Source organism: Bos javanicus, chromosome 7 (assembly GCF_032452875.1).
Source record: "Bos javanicus breed banteng chromosome 7, ARS-OSU_banteng_1.0, whole genome shotgun sequence".
NCBI lineage: Eukaryota > Metazoa > Chordata > Mammalia > Artiodactyla > Bovidae > Bos > Bos javanicus.
Window position 1 is genome coordinate 29,854,968 of NC_083874.1, and position 23,657 is coordinate 29,878,624.

At 37.6% G+C, this 23,657-nt stretch overlaps 1 protein-coding gene across 9 annotated transcripts in view; it reads right to left on the reverse strand.

The window, feature by feature from the left end:
• CSNK1G3 (casein kinase 1 gamma 3) overlaps positions 1 to 23,657 on the reverse strand; it is a 116,018-nt gene that overhangs the window by 90,317 nt on the left and 2,044 nt on the right. The window contains exon 2 of one of the 9 annotated variants that reach the window (XM_061422940.1): positions 19,796 to 19,978. The exons of 6 other annotated variants lie outside the window; for them this stretch is intronic. The gene's annotated coding sequence lies outside the window, so the exon portion shown is untranslated. 2 more of the 9 variants (XM_061422941.1, XM_061422939.1) reach the window with 2 other exon arrangements.

Consider the following 23,657-nt stretch of genomic DNA (forward strand, 5'->3'; position numbering starts at 1 on the left):
TACTTTGCCAACTAAGGTCCATATAGTCAAAGCTGTAGTTTTTCCAGTAGTCGTGTATGAATGTGCAAGTTGGACCATAAAGAAGGCTGAGTGCTGAAGAATTGATGCTTTTGAACTGTGGTGTTGGAGAAGACTCTTGAGAGTCCCTTGGACTGCAAAGAGATCAAACCAATCAATCCTAAAGGAAATCAATTCTGAATATTCATTGGAAGGACTGATGCTGAAGCTGAAGTGCCAATACTTTTGGCTACCTGAAGCGAAGAGCCGACTCATTAGAAAAGACCTTGATGCTGGGAAAGACTGAAGGCAGGAGGAGAAGGGGACGACAGAGGACGAGATGGGTGGATGGCATCATCGACTCAATGGACTAGTTTGAGCTAGCTCCGGGAGACAGTGAAGGATAAGGAAGCCTGGTGTGCTGCAGTCCACGGGGTCGCAAACAGTCGCACATGACTGAGCGACTCAACAACGACAATGCAAACATCAAGTATAATAAGCCTTAGAGGCTATAATGTTATCATACAAAGTAAACATCCAAACAAGGGAGAATCTCCAAAGATACAGAGATCCATTTCATAATAACAGAAATAACTCAACAGAAAAATTTGAAAAATCATTAAAATGACATATAAATGAGCAAAATAAGGGAAAGACTTTAAAAAACAAGGATTAGTTTGAAATAACTGTTTGAAAAAGACAATCATAGTTGAAATGTTAACACTGTTGTTTCACTGTTGTTTGATTGAGTAGAAGACAAAAATAACAGTATGTATATTGAAACAGTAGACCTAAATATCATCAACTACCCTGAACTGACATTTATAAAATACAATAGCCCAAAACTGAAGAATAATATTTCCTTTCAAAAAATGTTCATCAAGAAAGATCATATGCTATCATTATTTGTCTCAAGTAACTACAACATTAAAGTATACTCTCTGATCTCGTATTTCTCATATTAGAAATGTTAAGATTTAATATTTGAAATAAATTCAACAAATTAACAGGAAAAAAAAGAAAGTATCTCAACAGACAATAAAATGCATTTGACAAAATTCAACCCGTTAATGTTTAAAACCTCTCAGTAATCCAGAAAGAGAATCAAACGTCAACCTAATAAAAGAGTTTTTCCTTAAAAAAAAAAAAAAAGATAGCCAACATCATACTTATATGGTAAAACACTGAACTCTTAATCAAGACTAAGAGAAAACAAAAGAATGTTTGATCTCAGATCTTCCATTCAACACACTGTACAGAAGAACTAGCCTGTACAATAAGTTAAGAAAGATGCAAAAGGCATGAAAAGTGAAGAGGAAAAGGCTAAACCACTGTTATTCAGAGACATTATAACTGTGTGTGCAGAAAACCTTATAGGGAGACACCATCAAGAGAGCAACATAGGTCAGTTAGCACAAGACACCACTGAAACAAATCCCCAGAACCCAGGGCTGAGGCCAAAGCACCCTCCTGAACCAGAGAGACAGAGAAGGGCAAGAGGAGTGGCTATACTCTGACCACACTGGGCCTCCCCCAAGGCTGGCACAGCATCACACCCACAGGGCCCTCAAGCCTATGGTTTCCCCAGCGGGAAAATGAGACTCCAAGGTGGACCTCCAGCTTCCTGGGAGGCCCACTCTGGTCTTGCCTCACCGTGATTACTGTGGGAATCATTAGGGAAAAAAAAGAAAAACCTCAATAGAACAATAGTAAAGATATGCAATCAGTAATCAAAAACCTCCCAAGAAAGAAAAGTCCAGGAAAGAACGAGGAACAATTAGAACTCTCAATTCCTAATGGGAATATAAAATAGTACAACTTTGATTCTAAGGAAGTTTGATAGTTTATTCTAAGTAAAATATACACCTATCTGATGTCCTAACAATACCACTCTTAGGTAGTTACTCAAGAGAAATTAAAACATATATTTAGAGAAAGACTTGTACACATGTATTTAGAGCAGCCTAAATCAGTAACAGCCAAAACTAAAAACAATCCTAATATCTACTAACAGGAGAACAGGTATACAAACTGATATATTCATTCAGTGGAATATTACTCAGTAAATAAAAAGGAAAGAACTGTTGATACATGTAACCATATGGATGAATCTCTCAGATATGAGATTGAGGTAAGTCAGGCACAAATGAGTACGTATCATACAATTCTCATCAAATGAAGTTCTAGAATCAGCAAAAATAAGTTGTGGTGATAGAAAGCAGATCAGTTGTTGCCAAGAGTGGTTGAAAGCTTGGAAAGTGGCATAAGGGAACTTTACCAGAGAAAGGAATATTCTCTACTGTGCTTGGGAGGGGATTATACAAGTGTATACATGTATAAAAATTCATCAAACTAAAAATCTATGTGTTGTATTATATGTAGATAATACTTCAAAACATTATTTTTAGAAATAACCCACTCCAAAAATAATGCTACATCTCAAAGTTCATATGTTTTCTCTACTATAACTTTATCCCAAAACTCATGTGAAAACACTACAGCTTTTTAAGGTTAATGAACATGTAAGTATTTTAGAAGGTTTTCTTTAAAAGAGCCCTTTCAGGGGACTTTCCTAGCAGTCCAGTGGTTAAAAGACTCCACCATTCCAACACATGGGGGTGTGGGTTCAATACTTAGTTGGGGAACTAAGATCCCACATGCCACAAAGTGTAACCAACAACAGCAACCAAAACAAAAAGGGCCCTTCTACATTTTTTTCTATTTAGAAGAAAGTAATTTCCTTCCCATTTGCAATTTTTCATGCTATTTTCAATATATACCTTTTCATTTACCAAATATCCAAAAGACATTCTACATGTTGTAAGAATTCAAATACAAAGTAAAAATATCCTTGGGATGCCCATACGTCTTGTCCTTCATCCCACTTGCTCTCCTCAGATGTAAACATTACTTTCAGTTTGTTTTATATGATCCAACTCTTTTTTGTAATGCCTGTGCATGGATATATTTATGTATAGCAATACTTGCAGGTCTGTTTGTTTGTTTTACAGAATAGGTCAGGGTACAGCCTCTGATGAACTAAAACTTCCTCCCAAAAGAAAGAGCATTTGAAAGCATGTCATGCACTGAAAAACTTTTGCCTTTTCCCTTTCATAACCCTCCACTCACATGGACCCTGGAGGATCAAGGGCCAGCTTAATGAATGGCTGAGGAGGCAGTAGGAAAAGTCAAGAGACGGCCCCAAATTCCTTCCCCAGAAGAAATTTCAAGAGACAGGAAGAAGTGATCGAATAGCTTAAAACTGTACTTGAAAATGGAACAAGTATTAACACCCCAAAATATCTCTTGACAAACTGAACTTATTCCTATTAATATATGGTAAGAATCAATGGAAACCGGCCACTTATATCATTTATGAGTGGGGAAAAAGGAATAATCAAAGTATACAATTTAGTGGTTAGTGAGAAACGAAGCTGTTTCCTATTTTACTCCATCCTTTTCACCACATTCAAGAAACTGCTCACAAACCTGTCTTACTAGATTTCTTTAGTCTTTTAATATAGTTAACAAATAGAATTTTTGATTAAATATTTTTTTATTAAGGATCCTAAAGAGTGCTAGTACTTTCCCGCTTGTTGCACCTATCAAACAGTATTAGTATAGACAAGTCTGTCTATAGTCACGGTCAGCAAACTCCAGCCTGCAGGCTAAATCCAGGCTCTTGTCCACTATACACAGTCTACAGACTAAGAATGGTCTTTACATATTTACATGTTTGGAGAAGAAACAGTATTTTGTGACACATGAAAATTATATGAAATTCAAATGCTGGTGTTCATAAACAAACTTTCATTAATAATCATCCATGCTAAGTCACTTATGCATTGTTAAAGCTGCTTCACGCTACAAGACAACAGTTGTGAGACCGTGTGGGGCACTCTTATCATTTCACAGTGCTGCCAGAAAACCACAAACTGCAGTGATTTTCATGCTTCTAAGGCATAGTGGAGTGTGGATTATGTATTTCAAATCAGATGGCAAAGTGCTGTGTTTATTATGTAATGACAGTAAAGAATATAATATACTTGGATATGACCAAAAGTACTAGTTTTCTGTTACTGTGGAACAAACTACCAAAAACTTAGCAGCTTATAGCAATACATTTATTAGTCCAGAGTTTCTGTGGATTAGAACTCTGGGCACGACTCAGCTGAGGCATTTGCTCAGGGTTTCACAGACTTCATCAAAAGATCAGTTAGATGACATTCTTATCTGGAGGTGAAAATGGGAAAGAATCTTCTTCCAAGTTCCTTCAGATTGTGGACAGAACTCACACCCTTGCAGTGTATAACTGATGGTGTGAAGGTGTCAGCTTCTTGCTGGCTCTCAGAGGCCACCCTCGGGTCCTAAAATGGTGTCGACAGTTCCCAGCAGCTACCAACAGTTCCTTGCCACACAGGCTTCTCTAAAATGGCCACTTCTTCACACCCCTAAGAAGAACCTCTAGCTCCAGTCTTTGAAGAGTAAGTCTTAAATGCAGCAACGTAACCTTCTTTCACACCCAAGTCCCAATCTTTGTACCATGCTCCAATAAATCAGTTCTCCCAGGTCTTGGAATCCCTACTAGCTGCTTCCAAACCTCTTTGATGCTGCCTGCCTGGCTATGTACTAGAAAAAGCATTGTATTAAAAAAAAAAAAAAAAGTCATCTTCGAGTCTCAACTAGTTGTAAAGCCTTAGGCAAGGCCTAATCTGTCTAAGCTTATTTTAATAATTATAAAATAGGAGGATTAGATTAAGAGACTTCTGAGGCTATTCTTACATTATACACATTATTATAATTGTCTGCTGTATTTGATGACAAGGACTCATTATGTAACCTGGTGATCTCTGAACCTAGCATACTGTCAGGCACCTAGGACAGTCAATAGCTACTACAGATTAAGAAATGAGTTTTTTTCTATCTCTAAACATTTTCAGGTTTTGGTGGTATGATTCGTACCTAGAGCATTCCCAGTTACATATCACTACACCCCCCAGCATCAGTCTCTCCATTCACCTGATGCACTCGCTGAACCTCACCAACCAGTATGCTACAAGCACTGCCAAGAATTTCCTGTATGTGATAGCATTCCCTTGCCTGAATTACTCTTCTAATCTGGTCTATGTTTGTGCCTTTGGTGCTGATTCGTTCTACACCAAAGAAAAATCAGTTTTGAAAATTAAAGATATCCTTTTAGCTACAGTTGATAACTGGTACATCAGAAGTCACAAATCCAAATGGCCACAGAGGTACCATAAAGAGAGTGAATCAAATAGAGTGTGAGACAATAAGTAGTACTGGGGGCTACAGCAATCTGGAAAGCAAATACTCCAATTAGAGGCGGCTACCACTCAGCTGTAAACAACTGCCACCATTCAGGACCATCAGATGTCCAAATTTTTCAAGAAAAATCCAGAAACCTGGATTTTACATAAAATCTCTCCAGTTGCCATTTGCTAAGCACTTAATTTGCTACATATTTTAAAGAGATCAGCTCATCAGTTCCCACAATTATACTATTTCAATCCCTATTTTTACCAATAAAGAAAACTAAAACATAGAGCAATTGTACAACCTGACCAGCATCATCAAGTTAATAAATGGTATAGTGAGAACATGATCACAAGGAGTCAGATTCCTGAGTTCACATTCTTATCCACTTAAACTCTGATGGTGTTTCCACTAATTCTCTGGCCTCCCAAAGTCTAAAATGTGTCTGCCTTTCTGTCTGGATCGGCAGGTACAGTCTGTCCCTTCCTGCCAGCCTGTACTGTCTCTACAGTACCTCAATGTTGTCAGATCCTAATTTGAGCCAAGGTGGCATTTTAAAGAAACCCCTGCCAAAAGACTAGTTCTTCAGTACAATGTAGAATGGAAGATCTGAGAACAAACTTCCTTGTGTTTTTTCCAAGTCTTGATTAAGAGTTCATTGTTTTACTCTTTAAGTATGATATTGGCTGTGGTTCCCTGAGTGCCTACCCTATGTGAAACATGCTGGTCAATAAGCCCCATCTGTGTAGACAGATTCAAGAGGCTGATACAGAAAAAGACAGCAGAGCAAACAGAATGGCAAAGAAAACCCAAACCATCTGCCCAGAAATAGTAACCTAATCACTCCTTCACAAATATGAACTGACAGAATCACTAATTCATGAAGAAAAGTAACAACAGGATAGAAAAATGCCCCCCAAAAAGCAAATTTTTAAAAATACAGGGAGGTACACCATTCAGAAAAAGGAAAACATTAAAAAAAAAAAAAGATCCTCAGTGACTTTTGAGAAGGACAATAATAAACACTGAGTTAAGAAAATAATGCCATACTATATAGAATAACCAAAGTAGGAAAACAATCCTATTATGTGAAAGAAAAATTAAAAAGAAACAAAAAATAAAGGAACAGAGACAGAAAGAAGCAATTCAATACCTCTGACTTCCAACTAATAAGATAAATTAGCATTAAGGACAGAGGAAATTAAGAAAAAGAAATTTTTCCTGAGCTACAGCAAAAAGGGCCCTGGGGGCTCATCAAGGAAGAAAACTAGAGAATTCCCTGGCGGTCCAGTGGTTAGGAATCCATGCTTCCACTGCAGCAGACACAGCTTCAGTGGCTGTTTGGGAAGACGATCTCACATACTGCAGATGCGGCAAAGAAAAACAAAGAAAACCTAACACAGGCATTCCACTGTAAGTTCTAAGAGTGTAAGCAAGGTTAATTGATTTTCAGCTTTTAGAATCAATTTTATCCCCCCCAAATAAGATGTTATTGATGAAAATGTAAATTTTTCCAGGGTTAAAGTAACACTGCAATTGATAGACACTCAGCTGTTAAGGCGGAGTAGAAGTAGTAGAGGGAAGGACAGGGATATGAACACTTGCAACTTAGTAAGCACAGATTAAAGAGATAATGTAAAATTGCTAGAACAAACCTACATAGCATATTTAAAAGCAGAAACATTACTTTGCCAACAAAGGTTCGTCTAGTCAAGGCTATGGTTTTTCCTGTGGTCATGTATGGATGTGAGGGTTGGACTGTGAAGAAGGCTGAGCGCCGAAGAATTGATGCTTTTGAACTGTGGTGTTGGAGAAGACTCTTGAGAGTCCCTTGGACTGCAAGGAGATCCAACCAGTCCATTCTGAAGAGATCAGCCCTGGGATTTCTTTGGAAGGAATGATGCTAAAGCTGAAACTCCAGTACTTTGGCCACCTCATGCGAAGAGTTGACTCACTGGAAAAGACTGATGCTGGGAGGGATTGGGGGCAAGAGGAGAAGGGGATGACAGAGGATGAGATGGCTGGATGGCATCACTGACTCGATGGACGTGAGTCTGAGTGAACTCCAGGAGTTGGTGATGGACAGGGAGGCCTGGCGTGCTGCGATTCATGGGGTCGCGAAGAGTCGAACATGACTGAGCGACTGATCTGATCTGATCTCTGATGATTCTATCATAATTCTCAGCATACTAACTTATTTAAATATCTATATTAAAAAGACAGAATTTATCTAAGGGATATATTTTCAAATTATCCTTGAGAACAGATTAATAATCAATTGCTTTTCTTTCATAAACAATTATAATTTTCATGGAGTATCATTCACTAATAAAGATAAAAAATGAGCTGCTAAATACAGAAAACATTAGATATAATCTGATTATATGAGTGAAAATGTAGGTCACAGGCATACTTCTAATTTGATGATCACTGATGAATCTTCAAAACAGAAAACAGAAAATCAGATTCTCTAACCTGCATGGCCCAATAATTTAGGACATTACAGAGCCAACTGACCTCCTTTAAGTTGCAAATAGATAAATCAAAGTAATCGGAGAACATATTAGTATAGTATGTTCTACTTCATAAAAAGCCATACAGCTAGCTAAAGCTTTCCAGTAAACATTAATGATCAGTTCTAAATTGTTTAAAATAATTATTAGTACTCTACCTATCTTCCCTTGGACTGCAAGGAGATCCAACCAGTCCATCCTAAAGAAGATCAGTCCTGGGTGTTCATTGAAGAACTGATGCTGAAGCTGAGACTCCAAAACTTTGGCCACCTGACTCGAAGAACTGACTTATGTGAAAAGACCCTGATGCTGGGAAAGATCGAGGGTAGGAGGAGAAGGGGACGACAGAGGATGCGATGGTTGGATAGAATCACCAACTCAATGGACATGAGTTTGGGTGAACTCCAGGAGTTGGTGATGGACAGGGGGGCCTGATGTGCTACAGTTCATGGGGTTGCAAAGCGTCGGACACGACTGAGCGAATGAACTGAAACTATCTTCCAAAATAGGTTGTAATCAATATAGAATTTTCATGTACCTATAATTTTAAATATTAAAAGTATCTATAGGTATCTTTTCACATGCTGTTATTCAATATTCTTTCCAAATAAAAAAATCACATGCAATAGAAATTTTTAATTAATTTTTTCACAAGTTAGTTGTCATAGCATTGATTTCTCACTGCTTTATCTTAAATTTTAAAATCCATACATAAAATGAGCCATTCAGTGTTTTAAATGCCCAATGCAGTCTCTATAAAAAATGACACTACTACAAGTCTCCAAGCTTCTCCAAAATCTAAATGAGTAAGGATATTCGTGATGTGATGGCTAGCCGTTACATCACATGCTTCTGTTAGCAGCAAGTGTCCCAGTTACTGGTTTCTGGCATGAGCTCAACTGTGGTTGTCTAAGAAAAGACTAAACACTTATTTTTGAAAGCTAAATCATTAACTGTAATGACAAAAATGGAAATCAATTCTCTAATTACATACCACAGAAACTTATTTTATCTCAGAAATGTTTAGTAACTATCATCTACAACACTTTAGATTTTCAAAACCTGATTTCAGCGATGTCCCTTGTATATTTCTGTTAAGACCCAGAAAATTCTAGCCTTTAAAATTTATCATCAGTTTTATTAGACAACAGTGTTCCCCAAACTGTGGATAATGACCCATTACTGGGTGTTTAAACAAATGGGTCTTAAGCAACAGTTTTTTAAATAAAATAGTATCAAAGAAAGAAAGAAAATAGAGTGCTCAAATGTAGTAAGAATAGTTTTGTTTAATGAGATTTTGTTTTGGCTCCTTATATGAATATATACATATCACTAGGATACAATGCAAAATATATTTCTCTAAGTTGTGGTAAATATTTTTCTATGCGCTGTAGTCAAAAATATTTCTAAATTTGAAAGCTACTGCATAATACATAATAGCAAAGGAGTAGCAAAACATACTATATTCAGTTATAACTAAGTCAATTTTATGGGAAATTATATTAAAATCTCAACTTTCATAATATATGTAAGTATTACTGAAAGCCTAATTAAGTAAATTTTCTAATTATCCACATCTAATTGTTCTCTAGGTAACTAGGATATGACCATTCCATAGGCCCTCAAAATGTCTTCTGAGGACATGTGCCTCCTCTTGAATTTCACAGTTGAACTTATACTCCCGTTGGTAACATCCCTTATCACTGCTAGTGAGTCTCCATGTTTGAAAGAGGAGGGAATGTTTAATTTGAAAACTAAACCCCTTAACCCCTCCAGCCCCTTAAGCACTTATAAACACATCCAATCACGCTCATCTCCTGTACGATGGAAATCAAAAATCAAGTAGACATCATATTAAATTTATACTAAGAGCAGGTCATCTCACTATCTCTAAGCACAGACTTGACTACAAATCTCAATCACAGGAATGATGTTAAACTCCAAGCCATCAATGAAAAAATCATGTTCCATTTGGGGGCACTTACTCTCATCCAACAAATACTTGTTGAGTATTTACCCTATTGTTGCTGTTGTTTAGTCACTAAGTTGTGTCCAACTCTTTGAGATCCCATGGACTGCAGCCCACCAGGCTACTCATAATTTATATGATCATCTCTTTTCCAAATAAAGGAAAGAAAAAGGTATCAGAGGACAGGCAGGCCACGTATGGCTCTGAGATACTACAAGCAAGCGGAATAACACCTCACAAGTCAAAGATCATTGATACTGTAATTTCAGCTCTCCAAGACATAGCTATGAGTCAGAAGAAAAAACAAAAAAATTCACCAAAGGAGGTCACAAAATGCATATTCTGTTCACTTAATAAGAGCCCCTGAACTCCATTTTAACATAATTCTAACAAGTTTACACTAGAAATCAAACTGGAAAATTTGAGGTGACTTATAAAAACATGACAGAGAACAGGAAGAAGGCAACCTTATACAACTTCAATCAATTCTGGCATCTACGCATGACAGCACAGTTTGTAATTGATGTTTAGAATGAGAACTGGGCATCAGCAAGATCTGAATATGCTTAGAAAACACTGAGAAAAACAGTACTACTGTGTAAAGTTTACCATTTAAAACAATGTTAATAAAATATTTAACTATAAATACAAACTTCTAATTCATCTAACAGGTTGTTCCCTAATAATACCAGATAAACGAGAAAACACTTCAGGAAAGTCAGCAGCTATTTCATGCATGGTTCCCATAACAAAGTTATATTCTTTCTTAACTACAGTGCTTGTTTCCTAATTTATAAAAATGTTATTAAAAACAACAGTTTAATGTAGGCAAAGGCCTCAGATTTAAAACAGTCATTCAAGGGTATTAGCATTTGAAAATTCCAATTATGAAGTTAATATTGTCAACCCTCATTGCAGAAAGGGCTTATCAGTATAGTTAGTGTCGGCTGCTTACTTGTGTCTGACTGTAGACCGCCAGGCTCCTCTGTCCATGGAATTCTCCAAGGAAGAATACTGAAATGGGTAACCATTTCCTTCTCCAGGGGACGTTCCCAATCCAGTAATCAAACCCAGGTCTCTCCTGCACTGTAGGCAGATTCTTTACTGTCTGAGCTACAAGGGAAGCCCCTAACTAGTATAATCGACAGTAAATCATAAATAAGTTGACTTCTACAAAACTGTGGAATGGAACATGTAACAGGTGACAGAAACTGGCTGAAAGGACAACCACTTCTCCGTGAGAAGGATTTTCTTCTGCCTAGTTCAAACCAAAAGAATCCGTCCCCAAAGTAGTGCTATAAACCTGAAGACAGAGACAGAATTGATCCAAAGGCACCTTAATCCCCAATATGAACACCAGGGTTAAGGCCTAGATTTTTGCTTTTTGTTTTTTTTTTTTTTTTTTACAAAGATCAGGGCTGCATGATCTTAGCAAGAAAAAATAGTTCCAAACCATACAGAAGATTGCATTCACTGAAAAGTGAGACTCCCCAAAATCACTCTAACAGATCTACAACTATAAAAATATCATGTTCAGAATTAAATGTTATTGTCAAGATATTCTGGTATACAATCAAACCAACAAATTACTAGAGTAACTCAATACAGCCAATTTAAATTTTAGGAACTGATTATTAGTGGAACTCTCCTACATTACTGGTGGGAATACAAAATGCTTTAGAAAATAGTTTGACAGCTTGCTATAAAGTTAAACATACACTTGCCATCTGTGTGTGTTAGTTGCTCAGTCGTGTCTGACTCTTTAAGACCCCATGGACTGTAGCTTGCCAGGCTCCTCGGTCCATGGGATTTTCCAGGCAAGAATATTGGAGTGGATTGCCACTTTCTTCTTCAGGGGGTCTTCCCAACCCGGGGATTGAACCCAGGTCTCCCACACTGCAGCAGACTCTTTACCGTCTGAGCCACCAGGAAAGCCATACTTGCCATATGACCTAACAATTCCCCTAGAAAGCTACCCAAGAGAAATAAAAACTTAGATTCACACACAAAAACAAAACCACATACAAAGTTTTGTGGCAGCTGTATCCATGATCACAAAAACTAGAAACAAGTACTTCAACTGGTGAATGGATAAATATGCTCAAGTATATCCATTATGATGGATTATTGCTTAGCAGCAAATAGAAACCACTGATACACACTACAACATGGATGAAACTCAAATGCATTCTGCACTGTGGAAGAGAGATTTAGAAGGCTACACACCACATGATTCCATTTACATGGTATTTGGCAAAAGTATAGAAAGAGAGCAGTGGTTGTTGGGGCTAGAGTGGGAGAAGGGCTTAAGTACAAATGGGCAGCATGAGAGAATACTCTAGGGTGATAAAATTGCTTTCTAATTTGCCTGTGATGGGGAGTGAAGTTTGCTGTGTGAACTTAAAAGAGAGAGAAAAACTTTAATATAAAAAATATCTTAAAATCATAATTAACTGAAATGCTCAAAAAAACAGAATATTTCCTTTAAATTGTCCAGCTAGCCCATGAATGCTTTTCATTTCAAAAATCTTTCTATAATGTATCTCTCTACTCTTAAGCCTGAGAAAGTCAGTCAGAGGGTTGGTTTATTACTTTATTTAAACTAGGCCCAATGTACTTGTTTGAAGTTTGTCTTATACAACTGTGATGATGCAAACTAAACTGGTCTGGGATGAGTATGGTGCCTCAGGAGGGATTTAATTAATGAAGGTTCTTCCATGTTAAAATTCTCCCTACAAAAAAAAAAAAAAATTCTCCCTAATAAAAGATGAAATGATTAATCTATTCAACAAAGAAGCAATCATTAGAGGCCTATTACATACCAAACACAGGAAATACAAATGGCAAATAAAACCATCACAAACCCTGACATCACATAGCTTAGACAAACCATACACAAGGTTAAATCTGTCCTCCAGGAGAATCGCAGTGCTTTCAGGGGACACAGCAGATGCACCATAACTAAGCACGCTGTGTGTGCTTAGCCCCTTGGTCGGGTCGACTCTTTGAAACCCCATGGACTGTAGCCCGCCAGGCTCCTCCGTCCATGGGATGGGATTGCCCAGGCAAGAATACTAGAGTGGGTCGCCATTTCCTTCTCCAGGGGAGCTTCCCAACCCAGGGATTGAAACTGCATCTCCCACACTGCAGGCAGATTCCTTACCAGTGAGCCACCATGGAAGAGGTCTAAATTTCCCATTAAGATTTACACCTTAAGGTGTCTAGTGTCATGGCAAACACAAAAAGACATGGACCACAGTGCTCACCATTACCCTTCAGTATCTAAGGATGGAAAGAAAGCAAAGATTATACACACAGAACACTATCCATGCACAGCAGTGCAATAATCACTCCCCTATAGAAAGGTCCTCGTTAGGGAAAGAGAATGTGCACATTTACTTCTGTCACCTTTTCAGCAAACAAATTTCTGTATTTTTCTGATACAGAATACCGTAAGTATAAACTTCTCTGGCTGAGGAATATTGTTTTAAAGGGAAGGGGGCAGGGAAGTAATCAAGAAAAAAAGAAACAGGATGGAGGGGGGGGAGAGAAGCCAGAGTAGGTATGAAGATTTTTGCAGTGAACTCTTAAAAACAAATTAAGGAAGTTTAAGGAAACTAAAACAGAGGCACTGCAACCACACCCCTTCTACTTTCTGTTATGAAAAAGGAAGCCAAGATATAAAAAAAAAAAAAAAAAAAAGATGGGTGCCTGCAGGTGCTGCGGCATGAAATTACCATGAGTTACAGAGGTAAACTTACATAATGCCAAGGACCAAAGAGAGTGTGATGAATGCTCAGCTATGCTGAAGTTACCCGAAACATTGTCCATCTCAAGCATCCTAATTACACAACGCTTCTGGGACCACAATGGGCCCCACAAGACTCGGTTGTCGAAAAACCAGAAAAGCTTTCAACAACTGCTAAAGAAATAAACCCAGATTAAAACAAAGTGCCTCTTGGTATCCACATACTTACAACTGTAAAAAGCAAGAGAAGTCTACCAGGATCTTACTCAAACTCCATCTCAGAGGAGTAAGATACTGAGTAGTTCCTATCCTAAACAAATGACAGAAGCAAATCAATGCCGTTTCACAGTTCCTTTTCCAAAGTTCTTGCAGCTAATCATTCTGGAACTCAGAATTTCAGGGCATTTTTGACAGGTGATACAGTGTGTAAACACTATGTACTTTGAAATACCCACAGAGAAAGCAGAATGGCACAGAGAAGTCTGAGACAGCACTGTGACTAAACATTTACTATTTCTGCAGTGAAACCCACAGTCACGTGAAATAAAAGACAGTTAACAAGATTTGGGAATAAAACCAATTTGTGTCATATATACCAAAAAAATTTGTTTTTGTTTTCAGGGCATTTGGGATGTCAAAACTATTGATAAGAAATTGTGGTCCTGTTGAAGAGTACCCATTAATCCATTACTAATTATATGTGCAAGATATAACTGGTAACCTCTTTATCATGGCTTTTACTGTAGTATATTGATGAACTCAAAATAATTCTAAAAGTCTCCCAATGGTTCACACACAATATCTCCTCTACACTCTGCTGTGCTGTGCTTAGACACTCAGTTGTGTTCGACTCTTTGCAACCCCGTGAACCATAGCCCACCAGGCTCTTCTGTCATGGGGACTCTCCAGGCAGAAATACTGGAGTGGGTTGCCATGCTGTCCTCCAGGAGATCGTCCCAACCCAGGGATCCAACTCAGGTCTCCTGCATTACAGGCAGATTCTTTACCAGCTGAGCTCCCAAGGAAGCCCCCTACACTGTACCCACTCTTAAATTTCTCTACCACAAATTCTCCTATCAGGGCAGTTTACAAATATCTAACCATTGACATTGATAGAAAAAAATGCCACATCCAAATTTGCCACTATGAAAAAAATGTTCATTGAATGGAATTTAATGTATTAAACTCACAAAATGGCTTGCTCTCATTCTGTCATAAGAAAAATGCTATAACCAGTAACAGTGTTCCTGACCTAGGGAGGAGCAGTAAATGAGTCACCTTGGAACCTGATTTCCCATAAATGACAAGATACAATAACCATAAAACCCTAGTATCATAGTGTACTTACAAGTATACATTTACTGACTATATCTGATATAAGTAATATACTACATACACAATATACTACAACTGAAGTACTAAACTATCTCCACCACCGGGAAAAACAGAAACAATACCTCATCAACAATGGTAAAAAAGAGTAAAGCAGAAGTACAATTACACTAAAATACCATTAAGGCTCCTTCCATGCTTATGTTCCATGAAAAATACAAATCAACAATATTGCAAATATGATAAATATAACCCAAAACTAATCAAATTTTGATGAGTAACATTCTTACACTAACTTTAAAGACAGGATTGCTTTTATCACTTAGGTTTCTTAAGATTTTGAGAGGAATAAGGACACTACACGTAATGACCAAGGGTTCAATCCAAAAAAGAAGATGTAACAATTATAAATATATACCCAACATAGGCTTCCCACGTGGCTTAGTGAGTAAAGAACCCGCCTGCCGGCGCAGAAGACGCAGGAGATTGGGGTTTGATCCCTGGTCAGGAAGATTCCTGGCGGAGGGCATGGGAACTCACTCCAGTATTCTTGCCTGGATAATCCCATGGACAGAGGAGCCTGGCGGGCTACAGTCGACAGGGTAGCAAAGAGCTGGACACGACTGAAGCGACTGAGCATACACGCACACATGCACCCAACAAAGGAGCAGCTCAATATGTGAGGCAAATACTAACAACAATAAAGAGAGAAAGTGATGGTAACAATAACAGTGGGGGACTTTAATACCCACTTTCACCAATGGACAGATCATCCAGCAAAAAATCAGTAAGGAAACACACTTATATGACACTTCAGAAGAGTTGGACTTAATTGATATTTAAAGAGCATTTCATCCAAAAGCAGCAGACTACACATTCTTTCCAAGTACACATGGAACATTCTCCAGGTGCCTTAATTTAATCTGATAAATTTCCTTTAACAAATTTTCCAAATGTCAAAACTCCACTAATTGTGGTGCCATACTATTCAAAAGATGCTAATGAACAAGCAATACAGTAGCCTAAGGATTCTGAGTGTGAAACCCTAAAGAGAACTCACTTCACTAACCTGTTCCTCTTGCATATATTTTCTATGCATTTCTTTCTTATCTTTACACCTCCATCCCTGATTAAAAAGACAATCTGAAAGTAAAAGGAAGTCATTTTTTCAAAAAGAGCTAAGAGATACACATAAAAAATGAAATGAGTCATTTTTAACCCTGAAGTACATTGGAATCACCTGTAGAAATCCTAAAATAGATCAACACCCTGGCCCCATAGCCAGATTCAACAGCATGGGTAGAATCCCAATATCTGTCATTTTTTGAAACTCCACAGAAAATGTTAATGTGAAGTCAGGGCTGAGAACCACTGGAACAAGCTGCCTTCTCTACAACCTCTTTCTCTCATCTACTCATAAGTATTAGCACTCCCAGCCCTATAGCAAGGACTGAAAGCACCATCTTTAAAATTGCCCAATTTTGTTCTCTTCTTTATTCTGTCACAGAAAAAAAAAATTATTAATTTTCAGTTGGGAGATTTTTTAAAAAGTGAATATAGTAAAATTTATTTTAACTTATTTGATGTTCTCATTCCCAGTGCTCAGAACTTTATTGTTCAGTCAGCCTTCAAAAAACAACTTTCATTAGTAGAGTATTTAGATTAACAGAATATAAACACACAACACGTATTTCAATAATCAACTTTCAACAGACTATCAGAAAATACTCAAAAAAATAAGTTTCAAGGGCTGATTACATTGCTATTTTAACTACCCTAATATTTTCAGAATCTTAAATATATTAAGAAATACTATCAATAATATGTCCTGACATTCATATGACAGAAAACAAATTCAGTAAATAGTCTACCATTTTTTAAAAATAAAAACTGGCATTACATGATTCCACATCTTTAAGATTTACACTTTGGGAGGTGGGAGGGTGGGCGGTGCGGAAATGTTAATATTGTTTTCAGATCCCTGGAACAAAAGAATATAAAATACTGTTTCATAAAAATATACATCTACAAATACCAGTTTCTTTTTCAAATGTCTCACCAACTATTGATACCTACTAGTTTCACCTCCAAAACAATGCTAGGTTATTTTTACATGCCCAACTAGGATTGTATGAAAAGGCTTTATAGTCATATATATATTGAAATATCAGGCATTTTCTCTTCCTGTAACATTACCTACTATATTCGCCTGAAAGTATTCATTGCAATAAGTATTTCACAGAAATAGAAAATAAACATGACACAGACTGGGTGTAAGGGGAAAAATAAATTTTCACTTCCCTTTTTATTAAAGGAAATTCTGACTGTAACTTTGACTCCAATATATCATACTCTGATACCCTGCCAAGTATACCACCTGAAGTCAAAAACTAAACAAGTTTAAAATAGATAACACAATTAATAATTACAAAAATTCAGAAGTCTACTTTTATAAAATGTTCTTGTACCATATGGTATCATACAGCTAATTTCAACTTAAAATTTTAAGAAACATAATTTTAACAAGCCCAGTTTTTTAAATAAAGGCTATTACAATGCAACAGTGCATTCAGTGCATACTCTATTCAAGGTAATTTACAATGAAAGTGGACTATGGTAAATTCTAGGTTGGAGAAAACATCCCATCCCCAAATTTTATTTTCTTCCCTCAAATGAAAAACTCAGTATTTTTTTCTGATGGTCAAATAATGCACAATCATAGCTGAAAACCCAAACGATACAGAAAAGTATAAAAAGTGTAAAAATAAAAATCATCCCAAATCTATTTATAAATGTCATTAACATCCTTCCAGGGGATGGATGGATTTACTCTGTATGTTTACAACAACAATGCAGGGATTAGAATTACCATAATTAATGTATACTAATTATGTATTTATACATACATGTATTTCCATATATGTCCCCATAAACACACACACACACACACAATTTCTTTCTTTTACACATACAATAAGAAATCTTTAAGATAACTTTCTTGAAACTAAAAATACAAGAACTGTTCCAAGCACTCAGTCTGCTTCTGCCTTTCCATTTCAGCAGGCCAGGTTTGAGGTTACTTTGTGTGGGGAGGCGGGGGGAGGGAGGGGAAATCCAAGTGTGCTGTTTTTGTGGGCTGCTAGAGGGAAGATTAAAAGATTTGTCTGTTTGCTTGTTTTATTTAAACACATATGCACACAAACACACACATACATATACACTTCAACTCTGGCTAAAATTTTCCAAACCCTGAGAACTTTAAAGGTTCTTGGCTGACTGCTTTATATAACTAGCCCATGGTCCTGAGCAAAATTGCAAAATACACAAATTTTTTCACAGCCTCTCCCCTTTTGGTTAGAAAGAGAATCAACCTATCAACCTATCAATGAGGATAGGAGGGTTCTATTAACCAGGTACGTGACAAGCATTTCAACCTTCCACAATTCAGTTATAAAAGTCTGTGATTCTCCTCTGGCCCTATAATTTTCAGGGGGGCGGCAGAGGGTGGGTGGCTGTAGTCAAGATAATATAACACCCATCTTTCCCTCCTACTTCAAAGAGATTCGTTGACTCAAAATAAACCAACCATTTCTGACTGATAAATTCCCATTTCCTCAAGGCATCTTACTCTCCTCCAGGTGTCACAAAGAAGTCTGATAAAATCAAAGATGTCGGGCAAGTTTTGTCCAGGAAGGAGGGCAACAACACACCAAAAAATTTAAATAAGCTTAGAGGTACAAGTTTTTAAAGTTAAAATAGCCCTATGAAAGTTAAAATAGCTTTTTTCCATGAAAAAAGTAATAATCAATTTTACTGACTCGAAAGTCAGTAAGAAACTAGCAGTGTTTTCAGCTCCTAAAATATTCATACCTGAGCATATTTAAGACAGTCACATAGAAACAGCTTTCTAATCTTTGATCTGTTACATTTGCACAACACTTTAAAGTTCAAAGTGCATTTGTATGCATTATTTATTTTCATCCTTTAAACAAGTAGATGTGGTGGTCACTATTGATTGCCTCTATAACATCCATTTCCCCCATATTCTTCCTTCCCACAGTTTTTTAGAACATCCTCCCTCCACCATGTAACTCAGGGAAATGTGACCCCATCCCCAACTGCAGGGACTATATCCTGAATAGTAGAAACTCACTACAGTAACCCTGTTCCCCGTGTCATAACTGGTTTAGAAGTGTATGTGATCTAATTCCGGTCAATAAAACATGAAGAGGGACTTCCCTGGTGGTATGGTGGATAAGAATCTGCCTGCCAACGCAGGGGACACCAGTTCTATCCACAGTCCAGGAACATCCCACATCCCGCGGAGCAACTAAGACGGCCGCTGCGCCACAACTACTGAGCCTGCGCTCTAGAGCCCGAGAGCTGCAACTACCGAAGCCCACGCATTTAGACCCGGTGCTCAGCCACAAGAGAAGCCAGAGCAATGAGAAGCCCACGCACTTAGACCCGGTGCTCAGCCACAAGAGAAGCCAGAGCAATGAGAAGCCCACGCACCGCAACGAAGAGTAGCCCCTGCTCACCTCAACTAGAGAAAGCCCATGCGAGCAACAAAGACCCAACACAGCCAAAAGAAACAAAAACTTAAGGGAAAAAAAAAAAAAAACAGGAAGGCGAAAGTATGCAGGTAGGCTTGTGCAAAAGATGTCCTGGCCAACGCACCAGGATCCTGCTACCAGTAGCAGGAAGAACCCCATACACAGGGGAAAGCAGAGGCAAGTCAATTACACAGGAGCTAGCCAACACGCTGAAAAACTAGCCCTGCCTTCATACTTCAGTGTTCCATTTCAGAAGCTACTGCATTTCTGGTGTTGTCATGTGTGACACCAAGATAAATAGTATACCCCATCTACCTTTCCTTCTCCAACTTGGACCTTCTTCTCCTACACCTGCGTGCCTTCCTCTCCACTTGGGCTGAGCTAGACAGGAAAGGCGAGTAGTTACCATAAGCTGTTAAACCAGCACGCTTTGCACCAAGCTCAACAGCTCCTGGTATACATCAAGGGGATGGCATTTCCTCTTCCAAAGGACAATTTCCTCTACCAACTCACTCCTGCAGTCCCCACTCAGGTTGAGGAGATGGTGGAATTACAAATGGCTCTATCCATCCCTGACACTGTGTAACAGCTGAAAGAGAACACAGAAAATCAGATGAGGGACTGTATCAGGAAACAAGTGGATATCATGTGACTGGATAATTGAACAATTCATCCTAAAATATGAATGGCTGTATGCTCAGGAAGACCAGTATTTCTCTCTTTTTTAAAAGAGGATGCTGTTAAGTAAATCTCTGTGAGTATAAAAGAGGTGTTATTTCAGAAGTAGATACCTCTTTAATATATTATTGTTAACATACAGTTCATAAGTGAATTTTAAAAGGGAATCACAAAAAATCTACATACTTTAAACAGTTTAATGCCACCAACACTAAAACAATCACAAAACAGTCTTTAAATGCAGGTTGCCAAGGCCTTTCCTTCAAGCATAAGTCTACAGATTGTAGTCCTACTTTATTTTTCTTGCAAAAACCACACCCATAGTACATCACCTGTGATTTCCAGCTTCTGTCTCTTAAACATGGAAAGACATCTCACAACACTGAAAAGCAATTTTGCTGAAGAATCTTACTGTGAAATCTAAGATCTTTAGGGTTTTTTCCCCTAATCATTTAAGTTATTTCACCTAAAACTATTTTAACTATAATTGACTTCAACCACTCAATTACTCAACTGCTTTTCAAAGCAGCCACTGGGTCTCAAGATAAACACCTTTTTGCCTTCACAGTTCACTGAATAATGTTTCATTAAACTATGTAATTACAACAAGACATACAACTGCCATTAACTTGTATTCCCATCAGTTGCTGTATACCTTGTATACCTACCAAGAATCATTTGTCTTTGTAACAATTTGTTGGGTACAAAGATAAATGATTCTTGGTAGGTATACAAGGTATACAGCAACTGATGGGAATAAAAGTTCAAGAAACTAGAGGGTAGTCTACTGCCTTTTAATGTAGCATGGACATCAAACAGTAAATGAATGGAGAATACAACAATCTTCTGAGTGGGTTAGAGAGGCGAGTTCAGAGATTCTCCTGTAACAGGCTATCCCTAATAGTCTTTGCTGATTCTACACACCAATCAACCCTCTGACAACTCATATACATCAGCAACTTCTACATTTATGAGAAGACTTTCACAGTGCCTACTGTGTGCCAGGCATCACATCCTGGCACTTCATACGAGTTTTCTCAATCCTGATGAAAAATATAATGGCAGAGAAACTATCCGCACTCTTTTCAGCTAACGAAAGCAGTTCAGCACCTAATCAGCTAAATATATGTAATAAATTTGAATACAGTTAAAAGTCTGACAACTCACTGAAGAAAAAAAACGTTAGAAACTTGTGTTTAAGAAAGAGGGCATCTATCATGAGATTTTTACCTAATTACAGTAAAAGCTGTAAAAAAAAAAAGTGGATATGGTATAGTCATTGGATATAACAGTTATAGATTTTCATCAAATTAAATTATAACTATGTGATATGTCATTAGTAAAGAAAATGATCAAAATGTGTCTTATCTACCAAATACACAAATACTTCACGTTCAGAACTAAGATGATAAGGGATAAGAAGGAGAGACTATAACCAGTCACTTAATATGGTTAAAGAACAAATCACTATGCATCTTTCTTACATCCCATAATAGAAAGGAACCCAAACATTCACAGTTCCTAAATCTCAACTTTAAGAAGGGAGCTGGAAAGACCATGGCTAACAGCAGTCTCCACTGTCTCTAAAACTTACCCATCTCCACGTTTCTGTCTCATTCCATGTTTCCTGACTAGTTCAGAGGCTCTCCAAAGTCACTTTACATTAATAGATAATACACACTTGATTTCTACATATTAATAATCCCATGTATGGTTCTTTCCTATAGATTATCACAAAAACGATACTCTGCAGTAGCTTAAGTTACTAGAACCATATCTTCTGCTCCTAGAGACTCTATGATTAGAAAACTACAGATATCCCCAAACCACCATTTCCAAAGAAATTACATCTTAGAAAAACAACACCCAAACACATATTAAAAACATTACTCAGTACCGCTAAATGCCAACTGCATAAGAGAAGACAAAAGGGAAGATGATAGAAGATTAGGGAAGATATCACTGGTCTAACACTGCAAAGTCAGAAAAAAAAAATGATTTAAATACGCCCTCTGCTACTTCCAAGATACACCTTAAACAGGATGCTTAAATTCTAGAAGACCATTTCCTACTGTCGAAAGCAAGCGGTATACCACCTAACTCATAGAGCTGTCTTATAACAGTATCATTTAAGGTCCACAGACAAAGTGAGCATTTAATAAAGTGTAACAGGTACTGCTATTATTGGGAGATTTGAGATACAAATTCAGTTATAAAGTTAAGTCCTTGTTGAACACTAAGAAGGGAACAGTTAGTAAGAACTATCAATCTCCCCTGCAACATGACTAGATGATTAAACACTGGTGTCGTAAGGGTGATATTTTTTAAGTACCCCTTTGATAATGATTAAATTGGGGGTTAAATTTTTTTAGAGTTGTTGATACTTAAGATGACTAAAAACCTTGTACATATTGATCCAGAACTGTGGAATTTTCTCATGTTGTCATCTTACTATTACAGCCAATTCTCGTCCTATATAGATTCCTCACATTTCACTTCATCCATAGCAAATCTCACCTTAAAATGTATTAACAATAATATAACTATCCAAAGACCTGTATTTTGTTGGTTATTATTTTCAAATTCCCTCTATGTAGTCTGTTATATTCTTTTAGCAAGCTCTTGGAAACTAAACCACTTGTTCCATTCTGAAAAAATATGAACCAAAAACCCATGCCAGAATGATGGTCTATTATCAGCATGAAGGGGATACAGAGGAGACCCAGAGAAGAAATGCAAAGATTCCCATTTCTTTCCAAGTCACATGTTTAAAAATCTAGCTTTATTTCATATAACCAACTGCCAGATTACCACACACTCATATCCAAAAGCAAGTAAAGAAATATGACAAAGCCATGTATAAACTGTTTCATATACTCTTCTGGCTCTCCTCTATTAGCATGAAGGATAACAAATTGACTATTCTGCTATACTTTGTTTCCTTTAAACTTACTAGCCTTATTTTTGGAGAAGGCAATGGCACCCCACTCCAGTACTGTTGCCTGGAAAATCCCATGGATGGAGGAGCCTGGTAGGCTGCAGTCCATGGGGTCGCACAGAGTCGGATACGACTGAAGCGACTTAGCAGCAGCAGCAGCCTTATTTTCATAGGTATTCCCTAACACCTTAGAATCTATACACTAGGATCTTCATATGGTGAACTGACTCATTTTAAATACAAGGCATTCTAGATGTCCATGGACTGATCACCACCTAATTTTATAGCTTCATTTCCCATAAAGACTTCCTGGCACAGAGCCTTGCCTCCAGTTCAACAGGCCCCACCATACCAAACCAACATGTCCGTGCTCAACTGCTCCCTTCACCTACAAAAATACCGCCGCTACACACACTGAACCATTTTGACAATTAAAATATTTTAAGGCCTAAATGGAGTATTACCAGCTTTAAACTCATTTGTAATTCCCAGTCAAAAATTAGTCTCTCTGTCTCACACACACACACACCATCACCACCACCCCCACATTTCCGTACATCTCTAATAAGCCCCACAGGAGTCCTGTGTTGCAATTATTTCTGTGCATGTCTGCTTCTCCCTTAAAGGTAACTAACTGGATCTAATTCCTCTT